Below are 18,501 nucleotides of genomic sequence, written 5' to 3'. Positions count from 1 at the left end.
ATGAATATTTTTTCTCCTGCTCTCAGCATTGCTTAGTTGCCTATAGCTCCATGTTAACATGTCTTTTGGTGAGCCTGGTATGGTGGCGCACACCTTTAATTAATCTCAGAACTCGGGAGGCAGAGGCAGGTGGATCTCTGTGAGTCCAAGGCCAGCCTGGTCTATAGAGTGAGTTCCAGGACAGCCAAAGCTACCCAGAGAAACCCTGTCTCGAAAAACCCCAAAACAAAACAATACATGCCCTTGGTGTCAGCCCTCTTAAGTTTATGTTTGGAAAGCTATGTTGTTGAGACTTCATGGATGTAGCTTCTTTGACTTTTCTAGGAGACAAAATCTCACAGCAAACTCCCTGCTCTTCTAGCTCTGACAATCCTTCTGCCCTTTCCACAATGATTCCTGAACCTTACATTTGAGAGTTGTGTTGTAAATATATCACTGGGACGGGGCTTCACAAAACTCTGCATTTGATCAGTTGTGGCTTTCTGTAGAGGTCTCCACCTGCTGCAGAGAATGTTGGGATCCTTGCTGAGGGGCGAGAACTACAGCAGTCTGTGGGGAGAAGGATGAATATTTAGATGTAACTGAGGAATATTCTGGGATAGCAAAGTGGCAGCTGTAGGTTCTCTCGCAAGATCTATGACTTCTACCACTAACCCGGGGTAGAGTTTCCAGGTTTCCAGTATCAGGCGCAATTTCCTTCTTGTTTTGTTTTGTTTCATTGAGGTGAGAGATCTCTCTGAGATCTAGCTATCTTGGAACTCACTGTGTACACTTGGCTGACCTTGAATTCACAGAGAACTGCCTGCCTCTGCCTTCTGAATGAACAGGCCTTAAACCCAGTGAGTCCCAAGAATGTTCCTGCCTCTATCTTCCCAACATTGGGATTACAAACACATGACACTCAGGGTTTTTTTTTTTTGTATTTTTTTTTAAACATGGTTTTGCAAATTGGATTCAGGTTGTCAGCACTTTACTGACTAAGCTATCTCTCCAGTCCTCTTTTCTGAGACAGGATTTCACTACTGAGATCTGGCTAGACTGAAACTCACTGTGTAGACAAGGCTAGCTTCCAACTCACAGGTCTGTATGTCTCTGCCTCCAAAGTGGTAAGATTAAAAGAACGTGCCACCAGACCTGGCTCCACTTTTTCAAGACAAGGTTTCTCTGTGTAACAGTCCTGGCTGCCCTGGAAGTCACTCTGCAGACCAGGCTGGCCTAAACTCAGACATCCAGCTGCCTCTGCCTCCCAAGCGCTGCGAGTAAAGCCGCACCACCACCTTCAGGCTTATTTTCTTAATAATTTCATCACTGTTTGAAATTTTTCCTTTTGGGAAATGTTTTCTCTCTTTCTGTCTTTCACACCAGTCCAAACTGCTCAGAAATCTCTTGTCTTATGTATTAGTATGTAGAACAGTATCTGGTGTAAGAGCCTGGTCAGTGTCCATTAAAGGATGGGAAAATAACCTGTTTCTTTGCTAGGTTCAATCATTTTTGGTTATTGCAATGTTTTTGATATTAATTTTTTAATACACACATGTTGCAATGTTTCTTTTCAGTCTGTTTATTTTATTTTACATAAACTGAAGAGTTCTTAATATAGCAAATACTTCTGTGGCCACATTTATCAAATGAAAGCTTAGAGTTATGAACTTTCCCAATTAATGTTGCATATGCATAGTCATCAGTTCAGTACTATCCCCTCCAACACACCACACCCACAAAAGAAAGCATCATTGAGGGAAAAGTTGCATATAAAAACATAATTCAATATGGGTGTGGTAGCATATGGCTGTAATCACAGCTACACAGGTAGGCCAGGAGGTTTGCTAGTTCAACACCAGTCTAGACTTGATCCATTAAGACCTCGTCTCCTAATAAAACTTTTAAAAGGGCTGGGGATGTAACTCAGAGATCCGAGTTCAATCACCAGATGGATGGATAGACAGACAGACAGACATACGGGGGAGGGAAAAAGAAGAAAGGAGAAGGGAAGGAAAGAACAGATGAGAAAGACAAACCACATCAACATTTCAGCCCCCAGAGGACTTTGGCATGTAACTATCATTTTAACTATTATTGATGTCCGAAACTCAATCATCTCCCCAACTAGAAGGCTATCAATTCCCACCTTTTTTCCTTTTGGAAGCAAGGCCTCCCTCACATGTAGCCAAGGCTGGATTGGAATTCTCCATCCTCCTCTGCCTAAGTCTCCCTACCTCTCGTTCTCATCCCCTGCACTCTGATTCAGGCCTAGGCCTCTCACAACAAATGAACTGTTCTCTGAGTTTTGTTTTCACCCAACAGTCCTTTAGCAGGGCTGTACAAAACAGATCTGAGAAGCAATAAACCTAAGACAGCCACTGGCCAGTATTCAAAAGTCTTAAGGGAGACATCAAGTACTGAATTTTTGTTTTTAACTTTTTATTACATTTGATTTATTTTGTGTGTCAGAGGAAAATTTGTGGGAAATGGTCCCCTCCATCCACCATTTGGAGCCTGAGAATGGAATTCTGACACAGTATCTACACAACTGCTTTCCTATGTGTGTGTGTGTGTGTCTGTGTGTGTCTGTGTGTGCGCGTGTGATCCCTGACACACTGTCAATACAACTGCTCTTGTGTGTGCTCCCTGACACAGTATCTACACAACTTGAACATCCCTCACGGGGGGCTGCGCTGGCAGCCAGTGAGCCCCACAATCTGCCTTCTCCTTCCCTTGTAGTACTAGAACTACAGGCTTACGAGGCCATGCCCAGTTTGTGCAGGAATGCTCAGGTTCAAAACTCACGCACCCAATCTTATGCACAAGAGTCCAGCCCCCAACTCCAGCTTCCTACACTATGACTCTCCATGCCACTCTTCCTTCCCAAGAGGCTACGACCAAAGTCAAAGGACACCTCCATGTTCTAGCCCAACTCCTTCACTCACTCACCCTCGTGTGCTTTTACGATTCCTCACCAGACCTCCCTTACAACAGGCCCACACATTCCAGAAAGCAGCGGTATTTCCTAAGCACTTACAGCGAGAACACTATCGTCACTTTACATGACTGCACCCTATCTCAGGCTGATCTGCAATAGCTCCTCAAAGGGAACAGCCCAGCCCCTTCAGAAATCATTTTGAACTTGGGCTGGGGGAGAGGCTCATACCATCTCAGCAAAGGAATTTAACATGATCTTAAGACACTGTAGTTAGTCCCAAAGCAAACATCTGTCAAAAATGACCAGGACATGTCAAAGGACATAGATGTCATTTTTTAAAAGTTCCCACTTTAGAGATAGAGTAATGAGGAAAAAGGAAAAACAAAACAAAAACCAGCCAGGCACTGGCAGCATGTTTCTGTAATCCCATCCATCACTTGGGAAAGTGAAGGCAAGAGGATCAAAGAGTTCAAGGTGATTCTCAGCTATGTAGGAGGTTAAAGACCTTGTCTCACACACACACACACACACACACACACCAAATGTACAGTCTTAAATTCAAACAGCATATCTTGTATAAAATATCCAAGATAACCAAATAGTAGATAAGGGTAAATTATTATTATTATCGGTTACTATTATTATTAGTTTTTCAAGACAAAGTGTCTCTATGTTGCCTTGGGTGTCCTGGAGCTTGCTCTGTAGACCAGACTGACCTCAAACTCAGAGAGACCCACCTCCCTCTGGCTCCGGAGTGTTGGGACTAAAGACATGCGCCACTACCACCCAGTTTAATTTCTTATTTTTAAAAGATATATTTTCATGACTTTCAATTGTGTGTTCTCAACAACAACAACACAAAAAAAATCAAGCTAATAAACACAGAAAAAATTAGAATGTTTCTCTTTTCCAACTTAGGCAACATAAAGGCTTTCTGCCACAGTCAACAGTGGTTGCTAAAACACATTACATAAAAGAGTGGTAATTCGTTCTGTCATTACTAGAAGCAGAACATGCTTCCTGGTGTCCTATAAAAGGAAATACACCGCACACCTACCTACTACCTGCTGACCTACTACCTACTGCCTAGAAAGTATTCTGACACCCACCCCCTTAGAAGAAAAATGAATAGAATTAAGCCTTAGAAATTCACCTTTTTGCAAGACACAAAAAGTAAGAGAATCTGGACAACACATCAAAGACATTATCCAAATCCAGAATATGGGAAGAAACACTCAACAAGTCACCCAACTTCTTCAAACAGAAAAACTAGGAGGAGACTGTAAAAGAAACATCATTTATCAACCAATAGAAATGATTTCAGGCAAGAAATCGGTAAAAATATTTTTCCAGATAACCAGGAATAGAAAAAATAAACACTAAAATGTTGATAGTTATGTGACTACTTAGATGTTTTTAAGTGTTTCTTTGTGTGTTCTACCCAGGGCCTGGTAAAGTACTCAAAGCTTCTGCCTTAGAAATAAAACAGAAAACACTGGAAGCTCTAGCTCAGCTTTTTACATGACTTACAACTAAGAACCAAAACAGAAATATCCTTAACATCCTCAGTCATTCTGTAGCAGGCTTAATCCCCCCCCTCAATATTCTGCCAGATTTCATTCAACTTCACACAACCAAAGTCAAAATAGCTCTCACTGAAATACAAGTTTGCTTCCTCTACCCATCTAATCCAATAAACACAATGAGTGAAAAACCTTTCCCACAACAGAAACATGCAAGAATACATAAAATATAATACTTTTTAATTTAACTCTGTGGTAAAACTGAGAATATCTTCACAAATGAGTTAAAATTTTACAGTAATTGAAATTACAATGAAGTGAACTACGAAGAGTTACTGTGTAAATTACCTACAACTGTAGTCCTCTGTAACAATGTCCATCAGGAAACTACAACTTGCCAGGTGTGACGGTCCACGCCTCAAATCCCAGTACTCAGAAATACTCAGAAGTCAGAGGCAAGGACAGACAAATCTGTATGATATGGTCTACATAGTGAGTTCCAAGCCAGCCAAGATTAAACAGTGAAACCTTTTCTCAAAAACCAAACAAACACCTGTCCCAGAGGCAGGGAGGTTGTGTGGCTCACTGGCCAGCCAACCAACCTAATCATAAACTTCAGAAAATGAAATACCTTGTCTCAAAAACAATGGATGACTCCCACGAAATCACTGTAGTATGAAGAGAGGTTGCTTGTTGGTTCCTGGCTGCTTAGCCCCGAAATAATCACACAGAAACCATATTATTTAAATCACTGCTTCGCCCATTAGCTCTAACTTCTTACTGGCTAACTCTTACATCTTAATTTAACCGATTTCCATTAATCTGTGTGTTGTCATGTGGCAGTGGTTTACCAGGTAAAGTTCCCAGCATCTGTCTCTGGTTGTGGCTCCCATAGCTTCTCCCTGACTCCGCCTTTCTTTCTCCCAGCATTCAGTTTAGTTCCCCTTCCCCAGCCTACCTAAGTTCTGCCCTGCTATAGGTCCAAAGCAGTTTCTTCATTCATTAATGGTAATCATGGCATACAGAGGGAAATCCCACATCAAACCATTCCTAAGGCTGTTCTCTGTCTGCACATATAGGTACACACTAACACATATACACACGATATGTCACAATCTGCACTCTAAGTTACTTAAGCACCCCAGTTCTAGACTGTCTTACTGACTAGTTTTCTTTCCTTATGGCATAGTTAGAAGCATTAGGAAAGTAGAATGAAGCAAAACTTCCAGAAGCATTCACTAAAAGGACAATAAAACACTGAAATTTACCATTTGAATATTTCTCACATTTTGTCTGTTTATCTTGAATCTTGTCAGATTCCCATTTATTCTCAGAAGCAACATGGATTATTAGGAGTAAGGAGAAAACAAATGGATTCTTCTGCAAGGAAACAGGAATGAGTACTTGTTTATAATGAATAATACCAGATGTGTTACCTAGAATTTTGTCAACTTGACCAAGCTAGAGTCACCTGAGAAGAGGGAGTCATCAGTTGAGAAAACGCCCCCATAAGATCAGCTGTAAGCAAGCCTGCATCCTCCTGATAGATGACTAGTGTGGAAAGGGCTCAGGTGACCCCTGGGGAGGAGGTCCTGGGTTGTGTAAGAAAGCAAACTGAGCAAGCCCTGGAGAGCAAGCCAGTCACCTGCCTCCCACTGGTGGTCTCTCCCTCAGCTCCTCCTCCTGGTTTCTGCCTCAAGCTCCAGCCTTGTAAGCCAAAGAATTCTTTCTGCCCCACCACAGCAATAGAAAACCAACCAAACACACCAGGCTGTTTTGATTTATTTAGGATTGATTTATTTTTGTCATATTCATCTTCTATAGAAAATATGTAAGATTACATTACTAAAAGAGATTAGTTCACTTCATTCTCTCTTCTTAAAAAGCATTATATAGGGGGCCTGAGAGATGGTCCAGCAGTTTAGAGCTCTTGTTGCTCTTGCAGAGGACCTGAGTTCAATCCCCCGCACTCACATAGCAGTTTTTTTACCAGCTGTAATTTAAGTCCCAAAGGGGCCAATGCCCACTTCTGGTCTCCACAGATACTGCATAAGCACAGTGCACAGACAAACATGCAGGCAAAACACACATACACATAAAAAAATTAAAATGTAAAAAGAAAATTTTAAAAACAGATTTTAACCAAGAAAGAGTCTTTTTAAATTACTAGGAATAAGATAGGCAGTGGTAGTACATGTGTTTAGTCCTAGCACTCAGGAGGCAGAGGCAGGCAGATCTCTGTGAGTTCAAAGCCAGCCTGGTCTACAGAGTGTGTTCCAGGACAGCCAGCGATACACAGAGAAAGCCTGTCTCGAAAGAACAAAACAAAACAAACTACTATGAATAGAAGCTCACTGAAAGAAGTTGGGGAGGCCAGGTGGTGGTGGCTCATGCCTGTAATCCCATCACTAGGGAGGCAGAGGCAGGCAGATGTCCATGAGTTCGAGGCCAGACTGGTCTATAAAGCAAGTTCCAGGACAGTCAGAGCTGTTACACAGAGAAACCCTGTCTCGAAAAAGAAGAAAGGAAGAAGAAGAAGAAGGGGGGGAAGAGAAGGAGAAGAGGGGAAGAGGAGAAGAAGAAGAAGAAGAAGAAGGAGAAGAAGGAGAAGAAGGAGAAGAAGGAGAAGAAGGAGAAGAAGGAGAAGAAGAAGGAGAAGGAGAAGAAGGAGAAGAAGGAGAAGAAGGAGAAGAAGGAGAAGAAGGAGAAGAAGGAGAAGGAGAGGAAGAGGAGGAGGAGGAGGAGGAGAAGGAGGAGGAGGAGATGACTTAGCAGTTAAGAGCACTTGTTGGCCTTACAGAGGACAGAGGTTTGATTCTTGGTATAGAGACAAAGGCTCACAGCACTCTGTAACTGCAGGGGATCCCACACTTCTGATTTCCATGGGCACCAGGCACATAAATAATAAAATAAATAAATCTTTAAAAAGTTTTCTAAGAAGTTCACTGAGATGCGTAAAGTTTAGGACTGGGTTGGTGCTTGCTTCAGTGACAACCTTAATCGAGTTTTCCTGAGTTCATCATACTAAGGTAATTTCTATACCAAAAAAGAAATTATTATAAGCTCAATTTTCTGGAGCAATAACTGATATCAAAAAAATTTAAAAGATAATCTTTTCCAATGAACTTTTTCATTGGAAAAAATATTTTTTATTATTTTTTTATTTTTTTATTATATTTATTTTGTTACTTTTGAGACAGGATCTCATCATGTTGCTCTGACTAGCCTGGAATTTCAAAAACCAGGCTGGCCTCTAATTCACAGAGATCCCCCTGCCTCTGCCTCCTGAGTGCTACAATTAAAGACATGTACTACCATGCCTGTGACTGAACTATATTTTCAAAAAATGAATTGTAATTTAAAGACTAAAAAAAAAAAGGCATGGGAAGTGGTGCACACCTGTAATCAGAGCATTTGGGTAGTAAAACAGATCAGTAATTCAAGGTTATCTTATATAGATGGCAAGCTCTAATCTGGGCTGCATGAGATCTTGCCTCAAAAAAAAAAAAAGAATAAGTAAGTCAGGTATCTCATTCACTTGAAGAGTGAAGGCAGGAAGATGGAAAAACCGGATTTAAGAGCAGCCTCTACTACACAAAAGTTGAAAGTTAGCCTATACTGAATCAGACTATGTTTCCAAAAGAATAAATGTAGTGATATTTTGTTTAAAATCTAATAAAGCTTGTCTGAAGATCAGAGAGCAGAGCTACGCCACTAGTTAGTCATAGAGGTCAGGCAGTGGTGGCACACACCTTTAATCCCAGAAGGCAAAGGCAGATGGATCTCTGTGAGTTCAAGGCCACCGTGGGCAACACAATCTGTCCAAAGGAGAAGCAGAGCTCACACAAAGGTGATCCCAGCACTAGGGAGGTGAAGACAGGAGTGACATGGCTGGGTAGAGAAAGGAAAATAAACTGAGAGGAGACAGGAGCTCTGATACAGTCTGGAGATGGCAGTCTAGGATCCGCGGAGACAGGACTGCCCTTTCGGTCTGACACTGGTTGAGGTAAGAACTCTCGAGTGGCGGGCCACTCTGCTTCTCTGATCTTCAGGTAAGCTTTATTTGTTAGATTACAAATAGAATATCACAACAAATAAACATATCACAAAATGAAGTAAATCTCTACAGTAGAGCCCCATTTAAGATGCTATAAATAGATGCTGAAGGGATGGTTCAACAGTTAAGGGCACTGGTGGCTCTTCCCAGCACCCACTTGGCAGCTCACAACTGTGACTTCAGTTCTAGGGGACCTGACAGACATATAGGCAGACAAAACACCAATACACATTAAAATAAATAGATACTATCAATAATTCCTTTCTATGTAACATTTACGCATTTCTCTATCCAATAACTTCCATAAAGACCAAGCAGGTGTTAGGACCATGGCGATACCAGTAAAATGGCTCCAAATATGTAAGAATTTGTATGTGTATGTACAAGAGACAGACAGAGACAGAGGGTGTGTGTGTGTGTGTGTGTGTGTGTGTGTGTGTGTGTGTGTACTCTTGATCTTTGGTCTTTAGTCATTCTGTGAGACGGGAATGCTGCCTGTCGCATCCGAACTCAATGCCAAGAGTCAGTTTGCACAGGAATAGTCTCCAACAGATCAGATTTTCAGTCTCCAATGTGCCTGAACAGGCTCAGCCAGGCTTCCCAACTGTTTTCTTTAAACCACTGTCTAAAATAAACTGATATAATTTTTAGACTTACCAAACATATGTCCTCTGCCTCTGCATGAAATCAAGAATCTTCCTTTGCACTGCTGACATGTTTTTGTGTTTTTTTTTTTTTCTCTCAGAAATCAAGAAATGCCTCAAGAAACAATTTGGAGTTGGAAATGTAGCTCAGTTGTATGTAGAGTGCTTGTCTCAGATTCACAAAGCCCTGGATTCCACCCCCAGTCTGGGAGTTTGGGGGAGGCACCCAGGGACTGGAGAACAATAGTCCCTATGGTTCATCAGCTTGAAATAAACTATTCTAAATGGAAGTCAGAATAGATTTTTTCAAAGAGCCAAAATTTGATTAGTTAATATTAAATCTATCCAAAAGTGAACTAGCTTTAATGACTAGCCATAGTCTATAGACTTTTAGAGGAGAGAGGAGGCAGATGTGAAACTTCGCCACTCAAACGCCAACATTCCACTAACATTCTCCTATGATCAAAATAAATGGTGACTATTCCTGAATCTGTCCAATGGAAAATAAGTTCAGCTTAATATGATACAAAATGGCAAATTTTAAACAAAAAACAATTAAAATGTATTAATATTTATTTCTAAAATCAGCTTCTCATCACACCTACATACTGGGTGATAACTCACCTTTGGAGGCAAGAAGGAAGGGCCAACTTTTCCATGTGCAACAAAGTATCACATGATAAACTCATCTGAATTTGGTATGTTCTCTTTTAGATGAAAACACAAAATATAAACATTGCAGGCTTTCCCCAAGATAGAACCATGAGTTTGGGACTGATATTCCCTAATCTGTATATAAAATTGTTCATTTAAATCACACCAGCTATATTTTTCACTGAAAACAATTCAGTTATACTATATTTCCAGCCTGGAAAACAAGTATATTGGGATTTTTGAAAGCATTTTACACTTATGTGTGTGAGTGTGTGTGTGTGTGTGTGTGTGTCTATGCACACACAGCAGTGTGGTGGTCAGAGGAAAACTTGTGAATGCTGAGAATCGAACTCAGGTCATCAGGTTTAGTGGCAAGTGCCTTTACCGACTGAGCTATCCTTCCAGCCTGTGGATTAGTTTGTCAAAGGGATCGTTTGTTTATTTGCTTGTTTTTGTTATTACAAGACAGAATCTCATTATGCAGCCCAGCTGTCCTGGAACTCACTAAGTTAACCAGACTGGCCTTGAAATCACAGAGATCCTCTTTGTACAGGACGACCAAACACCTTTCCATTAGACCAGAGGTTCTCAACCTGTGGGTCTCAACCTCTTTGGTGGGGGTTAAACAACCTTTTCACAGGGGTCACCAAAGACCATCAGAAAGCACCGATACTTGCATTACAATTCCTAACAGTAGAAAAATTACAGTTATGAAGTAGCAACAAAAATATTTTTATGGTTGGGGGTCACCACAACACGAGGAACTGTATTAGAGGGCCACAGCGTTAGGGAGGTTGAGGACCAGGCTCACCTCCTCCTGCCGCAGTCTCCCGAGTGCTGCTGGCTTTATAGGCAAGCCTACAACACCTGATCCACTTAAGAATTCAGCACTGGAAAAAGTGTCTCTTGACAAACCATTAACATTTTTTTTGCCAGATTAAAAACCCTATGATTAATATTTTCCTTTTTGCTTTGATTTCAAAATGTTTCAAAACTAAACTAAACCACATTAGCCCAGGCAAGCTATATTTTAGTTATCTCTCAGTACACAGATTTTTGCTTACTTTTTTATATATGTGGAGCTTATAGTAATTTGCTCAAATACTTTCCAAAGGCAATTCATATTACAAATTTCTTAAAGAAATCTTTTTTTAATTTTTTTTATTTCATGTTCATTCGTGGTTTTGCCTGCATGTATGTCTGTATGAGGGTATCAGATCCCCTGTAACTGGAGTTACAGACAGTTGTGAGCTGCCATGTGGGTTCTGGGAATTGAACCCAGGTCCTCTGGAAGAGCAACCATTGCTGTTAAAAAATTGAGCCATCTCCCAAGCCCTCATATTACAAATTATAAGTAAACAAAAATGTATTTTAACTGGGATACATGGTTATGCGGTCCAAGTGCTGGTTCTCAGAACCAAACAACACAGCAAACCTTTAAAAGTTATACAAAACTTTGTGTGCAATGAACTTGATAACTGTGTAAATGGACAGACGCAGGGGACCCAGGTGACACCAGCACCACAAAACAAAAGAAGACAAAAGTTCAAGAGCAGAGCAACTGAAGTGAGCAATACTTCTAGAACGATGAAAACATGCATGCCATTCTGCCTTCATCTTGCAATAAAGGTTGGAACTCTGAACAAGAACAGTATCCAAGATGTATCTAGATCCCCTAGGATCTACAACCGCTCATGCTGGGTTGGCAAAAAGAGAAAATGCCATTATAACTGACTGTGATAAACAAGAGAAAGGGAACAAAAATGAAGAAGAAATCTTTCTCTCCTTATCGCTTAATTTTTTTAATAGAAAAGACTCACACTTTTGCATGTTTAATCAATACATTGCATACATATAGGGAATCCCTGTTTTGGAGGAACTCCCATTCTAGCGGGAAAGAGGCATTAAAAGTGGTGAGCTATTGTGAATGTCACTGAAGGGAAGGAAGTAAAGTCAAGAAGGAGAAGTGCTGCTACACAGCTAAGTCGGGGAGGCTTTGGTGAAGTGCTGAGATATAAGCGAAAATCTAAAAGAGGTGAAAGAGTCAGCCAAGCAGATTAGAGAGAAAGAACAATCCAGGCTAAAGACAGAGTGTGAGTCCTAAGGTAGAACTTGCCAGGAATGTTCAAGGAACAGTGAGGGAAAGTCAGCAAAGGAGAAATAAGAGCAACCAGTGAAACAAATCCCGAAAGATTAGGAGCCAGTGATACACTGAGCACAAGGCAAGGGATTAGCTGCAGTTGGGGGAAGATAACCTTTCTCAGGCTGGAGAAGAGGAGGAGGGCAGGGACGATTGTCAGAAGAGGAAGGGAAGACTGAAGGAGCTCATGCCTTTTCCCTAGAAGGCAGTAGATATATATTCTGCTAAGCAGAGGCAGTGGGAGACTTAAGCCACTGTGAACATCCTGAGAGGACACCAAGCAGACCTGTTTCACCAAACATCAAAGACGAACTGAGGGACTTCATACGGATGGTGGCACTAATCCCCAGCCCTGTGAAGCTTCTCCATGAAACCTGAGTATGTACAGAAGGTATAAATGCAGGAATGACTCAAGCTGGCTGTCAGAAGAGCAAAGGATTTAAAACCGCCAATGGTGATATTGTAAGAAAAGAGCTGGGGCAATAAACGCCAGCCAGGACAGTACGGGAGAAGAAGAAACTAAGAGCCTCGGAGACCTAACATGGAATACACAAGCAGAGACTACAGAAGAGGGGGCTCTAAGTTATCGGGGTGAGACCTGAAAGCGATGACATGTTAAAAGATGCGGCACAGAACTTTACCAACTAGAAAAGAGCCAAGGCAGAGTCTGAGCAGAAGTGAGGAATTTGAAGGGATGGGTCTCTTAGGAAGTTCAGCATAAGGATAACTCAGCTAGAGCTAGTGATGGTAGGGAAGTCAACTTCGTATTTTAAGTTTCTTCACTGAGAAATGGGACAATAACAGTATCTTCTTGGCATGGTTGCCTCTGAATTAAATTAATAAATGCGCTTACACAAGGGTCTGGCATATAGAAAGTGCTCAAAATGAGTAGAATACTTTATCCTTATTGCTTCTACAACTACTTCAAACAGTAGTTGTTTGAAGTAGTTGTAGAAGCAATACAGCTGCAGACATCTGCCAAGATGATGTGAGAAATCTGTATGAGACTAGAGTCTCAGCTCAGTAGTAGAGTTCCTGGCCCAGTATGTGCAAGGCCCAGGGTACAATTTTTAGCAACACAAAAATAACAATAAAATACAATTTGTGCCAGGTGGTGGTGGCGCACACCTTTAATCCCAGCACTCGGGAGGCAGAGGCAGGCGGATCTTTGTGAGTTCGAGGCCAGCCTGTTCTACAAGAGCTAGTTCCATGACAGGCTCCAAAGCCACAGAAAAACCCTGTCTCGAAAAACAAAAAACAAACAAACAAAATACAATTTGAATGGAAGGGAAAACTAGGCCAAAGGGCCCAAGTTACCAAAGGCAGAAATGACAGAAAACTATATAACTGAATGACAAGCTTTGTTGTAAACAACATGATAGTAAATCTCTAAAATATAAAATTAAATTTAAAAGTCTTATGAGGCTGGAGATTTAGCTGAGTGGTAGAACATTTGCCTAACAACTTCTAGGCTCTGGGTTCAGTCCTCTGCTCCCCCAACCAAAGGTTTTGTATCCAACAGGTATTTTCAGTCTTTTAACTTAAAACACATATGCAGTCTCAAACAATCGCAAGATCATTCATACTACACAGCATGAGAAGGAGACAAAAGGCTCGCTAGAAACCACAGGAGCTTCCACAGCACAAGCAGCAGCACACCAACCGTACTAGAATAAAGGGAGATGGAGTCTGAGTACAGATGGTAGAGCTGACATTCTTTTAGGATAAAGACCTGAATCCCTATAGGGGCTGGATTATCTCCTAATGACTATGAGAACGAATTAATCACCGAGTTGTTAACCAAAAGAAAAAAAAGAAAAATCCAAATTCACAAGATTTTCCTATCACAGTCAAATCTGTTTAATGTCTTCTATCCTTCACCAAAATAAAGGTTCTAGAAGTGTCCATATCTATTCTCTTTCTCAGAGAGTCCACAAATTTACTAGTATCTGCTCAAACAAGACCCCTTCAAAGGGAACTTGGTGGAATAAGAAGGATACACCTTTAACTTCAGGGCACCGCGAAATCAGACCATGTTGGTGTACTAGACCACAGGAATACCTTTCTCCTGGGAAAGGCTGATCACAATGAGTAGCCTGGAAATGGGTTTGCAAACAAGGCAGCAAGCACCCACTGCTGTCTTTATTCTGTACATAGAACAAGACCCAAACCAAAAAAGTAGGCTAGAAAGCTTTGGCCTTGGAAACTGCTAGAAGACTTTTCTTGGGCAATAATTTGTTCCCTGCACAAATTTAGTAGAAAAAAAGAAAACTGCATTCACATCTGGTCTTGAAATGGAAAACAGTCTGACCTATGCCTTAGAAATTGTACTTAATTGGATAAATTCCAGAAAGGTATTCAACAGTTAAGACCTATACAGACTTAAATCTTTCCTCCACTTCAGACTCACAATCAGGTCTGATTTTATCAAATACTTAAATTATATTTAATCACAGTTCTTAACATATACTTACAACTACTTCTTATTTCTTAATAATAATAATAATAATATTATGATTCTGACATGGAATCATAAAACAGACATTCTATATTTCTTGAATATTAATGTACAGGAAAAACCACTGACTTCAGGCTAGAAAGGTAACTCAGCAGCTAAAAGCTCTTGAGGAGGACCCTGGGTCAGTTCCCAGCACCCATGTGGTGACTCACAACCACCTGTCACTCCAGGCCCATGCCAACATCCTTATCTGTCCTCAGAGGGCACTAGGCACACACGTGATGCACATACACACATGCAAGTAAAACACTCATACACATAAATTAAATCAAAACAAAAAAAACTAGTATCTGTTGAAGGTTAAAGAGATTGCTTAATGATAAAAATTACAAAAACTAAAGTGTTGACTTCTCTTAGAAAAACACTGGAACTTTTTTAGTAATCATTCTTAAGTAGACAAAAAAATAAAAAATTTAAACAAAGAATTTATGCACTAAAAAAATGGAATATGGAGGGTGGAAGTATAGCTCAGTAGGAGACAGCTTGTCTAACATGCCTAAGACCTGAGTTGGCTCCTCAGTCCTCACCCATTGCCAAAGACAAAATATACATATATAATAAATAAAGTTTAAATTGAGTCAGGCGGTGGTGGCACATGCCTTTAATCCCAGCACTTGGGAGGCAGAGGTACGCAGATCTCTGTGAGTTCGAGGCCAGCCTGGTCTACACAGCAACCCTGTCTCAAAAAACCAAAAAAGTTTATATTGAAGAGCATAAAGAAGGCAGGAGTCATGCCATCTCCCCAAGTCCTGTGCGTGTTCAAAATATAGGAAACCACATTTACAGGTTCACTCTGAACCCAGTTATTGATCATTTCTAGATCTACTTTAAAATACCATGATGAGTAATCTTCATAATCCATCCTCAAATAGAACATTAACAACTTCAATGACTTCATAATCAATACCAACAAAATTAGAAAGCGCTACCACACTTCTCAAATGAAAACACAAGCTAAAATGTTATGACTAAGCCAAGTACACAGCCTTGGAATGGAATATCCACCGTAATGTCGCTTTTTAACTGTTCTTCAAACCCGATCACCACTCTGTCCGGGTTAGGACAGGCACATAATGACACAAAGCAGCGTGCTCAGTGCTGCCAGAACAGCTGCTTGGAACAGTGAGAGCTGCATAAGCAAGAGATCTGTTGACAATCTAATTTAGGCTACCTCTAGATTCCACAGCCATGACAAGCCGCATCCTCAGAGCCACTGCTGCAAGTCCTCTCTGCTATCAGAACATTCCAGTTTACCTAATCTCTGCACGTTGGGCTACTGTGCAAATCTATCCACGCAATGCAATATGCTGAGAGTCTCCAACGTGGTAAAGTGGCCTTCGCAGAGGATGGGCACCAACAGGCCTTCGAGGGCCAAGGCAGCAATGGATAGCGGTGATAAGGACAGAATCCCAGAGTCCCACCCAACAAGAATGGACCCTCCTAGCCAGTTTACCCTGAAGGCTCCTGCAGCAATTCACCAAAGAGAAAGGGTGATTTGGGGGCTCAGTTTTGCGTTCACAGTCGGCGAGGGTTTGCGTTGCATGAACAATGACTCGCTTGCTCCGAGTGGCCTCCCAACCCCCACAACTTGGCTTCTGGTGCGGCTAGTCACCCTGAACGCTGCCAGGGCTGTCACTCGGTGCCTTCCAGCAACCGGACTTGGCTCCTAAACGATTTGTCAGATCATCCTCCCAATATGGCTGCCAGAGTAATCCTGGTCGGTTGAACGTCGAGCCCACACCAGCCTTCCTCCCAGCTGGCCAGCATCCAACAAGCCCCCCTCCCTTTGCATCCTTCCTCCGTCCAGCCCTTGAGCCCTCCGAGCCACCGGATGCCCTTTCCTACCTGCATCGGGCACAGGGGCATTGCCACATTCCCAGTCGGAACCCTGATGCCAACCACAATGGGGATGAGAGGGTGAGCTAGCCTGAAGCCGGGCAGGGCCGGCTCCCTCAGAGCTGCAATGTGCGCAGATACGGGGCGGGACAGCGACGGCTCTGCTGGCCGGAGGACAGAGCGGGGCCTGGCGGCCCGGAGGAAGCGGAGGGCTGGTGCAGGGCACTGCGGGGGACCCGCAGGCCGCTGGACCAAAACCCGGAGCTCGCGATCGGCCAGCCTAGGCTCTCCACCGAGGGCGAGGCTCCTCAGCGCGGACCCGCTGCCCCGGCCGGCCGCGCCGCTTCCTAGCTTCGCCCACCCCCCCAAGGCCCGAACCCAGCCGGGAGTGTGTCCCGCGGGAGCGGTCCCCTCGACCGGCGCCGCCGCACCACCGCCCACCTCCCCTCAGCCGCCCCAGCTCCGCCTCTCCGCTCAGCCTCCTCACCTCAGCGGCGCTGCGGACCGACGGGCGAGCCGGCCGAAGTCAGAAGACGCCAGGGCGCGCAGGGGCGCGGGAGGCCGGGCACCGACGCAGCTCAGCGCGAGCAGCGGCCGCCGGGAGCCGCAGGGCGCCGCTCCGCATCCCCATCACGCAGCCGCCCAGCTCTGCATCGAGGGTTGGCGGGAGGCCGGGGTGCGGCGGTGGCTGCGGCGAGGGAGCAGGGGGAAGCTCGGACGCGAGCTGTCGCCTCCCAGGACCTCGGCCGTCTGACTACACCGCGTCGCCGCTCGCCAAAACTCCGCCCGAAGCCACCGGCGCGGGACACCGCCCCGAGCTAGAGCGGCGCGCGTCACTTCGGCCAGCCCAGCAACCGAGATCGACGCAAAAGGCAACCAATCGAGAGGAAGATTGGGAGACGGACGACCAATAGGGAGGCGAGTCCGTCAGAGGGGGCGGGAAAGGCTGGCGGAGCGACGGAGACCCTCGCGCGCCCCCTGCTGGCCCAGGCGACGATGCGGGTGCGGGCGTGTCGGGTGGGCGAAGCCGGTGACCCCCCAAGGGTGTTCGTGCGTAGCAGCCGCGCCTGTGTGGCCGGATGACCTGCTTCGTAAAGGGACAAAAGGTTGGCTGAGTGACCGGGCAGGACTGGACGGTCCAGCTGCCATCCGAGGGCTGGGATTCTGTGGGAGCGGCCGAGTGTGGAGTCATTGTCCGTTTGGAAAACAGCTCACACGATGAAGCCGCCGAGCCCGGCGCGGTGGGAAGGGAAGCACGCGCAGGCTGGAGTGTAGCCAGCAGAAAGCTTCCTGGCCTATTCTTGTCGAACCCCAGCACAACACCTCCCACACGCCACCTTGGGAGAAAAGGAGGAATGAGTAATGGGAAGGCATGACTTCGTGGGCATTCAGCGTCTCCTTGGGAGACGGCGCGCTGGTGTGAGCCAAGGGAACAAAACGCTTTGTATGGCGCCCAGTGAATGGATTGAGCGGCCCGGGAGAGAAGCCCCTGAAGGGGGTTACCAGAACTCAGGAGAACAAAAAAGCTCTACGAGCCATGTTTTTTTGAAGAAAAAAAAATCAGATTTAGGTTCAGCTCAGAGGAAAAGCCCCACACCCGTTCATGAGCAACTCAATTCAGTACTTAAAAAAAAAATTACAGTGACAACCTGGCAATCACACTGCCTTTGAAAGTTGAGTAACGTCTTTTGGATTTACTAGCAGAAATTGAAAGTAGGATTTCTTTTTTCTCATTCCTGACTTTAGTACAGTATTTTTGGGTAGAGAAAGGCCTACACACTAGAAAATGAAAATTAACTTTCTACACTAACAGTTCTGGAAAATCGCCATGCCCCAGTAATTCCACATTTACTGAACAGTTCTCATTGTACTTATTTGTTTGTTTTGTTTTGTTTTGTTGAGAAAGGATCTCACTTTGTAGCCCCGGCTGTCCTGGAACGCACTCTGTAGACCAAGCTGGCCTCAAACCCACAGAGAGCTGTCTGCCTCTACCTCCCGACTGCTGGGATTAAAGACTCCCCTACGACCGGTTCTCATTTTATTTAGAATTTATACTTCATCTTCCCACAAAAAGATTTGATGTACTTCATACTGAAACATACAAGCAATAAAACTGCTTTAAAAACTGGGAGGAACGAACTTGTGAGTTGAAGGCCAGCCTGGGCTACATAGAGAAGCAAGCAAGGTCGTCAAGATCGCTGAGTGGGTG

General features: G+C 43.7%; 1 protein-coding gene across 11 annotated transcripts in view; it reads right to left on the bottom strand.

Moving 5' to 3' along the window:
• Kif1b (kinesin family member 1B) overlaps positions 1-17,076 on the bottom strand; it is a 135,555-nt gene extending 118,479 nt beyond the window's left edge. For 5 of the 11 annotated variants that reach the window (XM_048414948.3, XM_085690269.2, XM_085690268.2 and 2 more), the window contains exon 1: positions 16,780-17,066. The gene's annotated coding sequence lies outside the window, so the exon portion shown is untranslated. Of the gene's footprint in view, positions 1-407; positions 550-16,779 lie in introns of all 11 variants that reach the window. The other 6 variants (XM_085690272.2, XM_085690271.2, XM_085690273.2 and 3 more) reach the window with 4 other exon arrangements.
• Positions 17,077-18,501: the final 1,425 nt, after the last annotated feature.

The sequence above is a fragment of the Myodes glareolus genome, chromosome 6, assembly GCF_982192425.1.
Source record: "Myodes glareolus chromosome 6, mMyoGla1.1, whole genome shotgun sequence".
NCBI classification, from domain to species: Eukaryota; Metazoa; Chordata; class Mammalia; order Rodentia; family Cricetidae; genus Myodes; species Myodes glareolus.
This window is presented reverse-complemented; position numbering and strand designations above follow the sequence as displayed.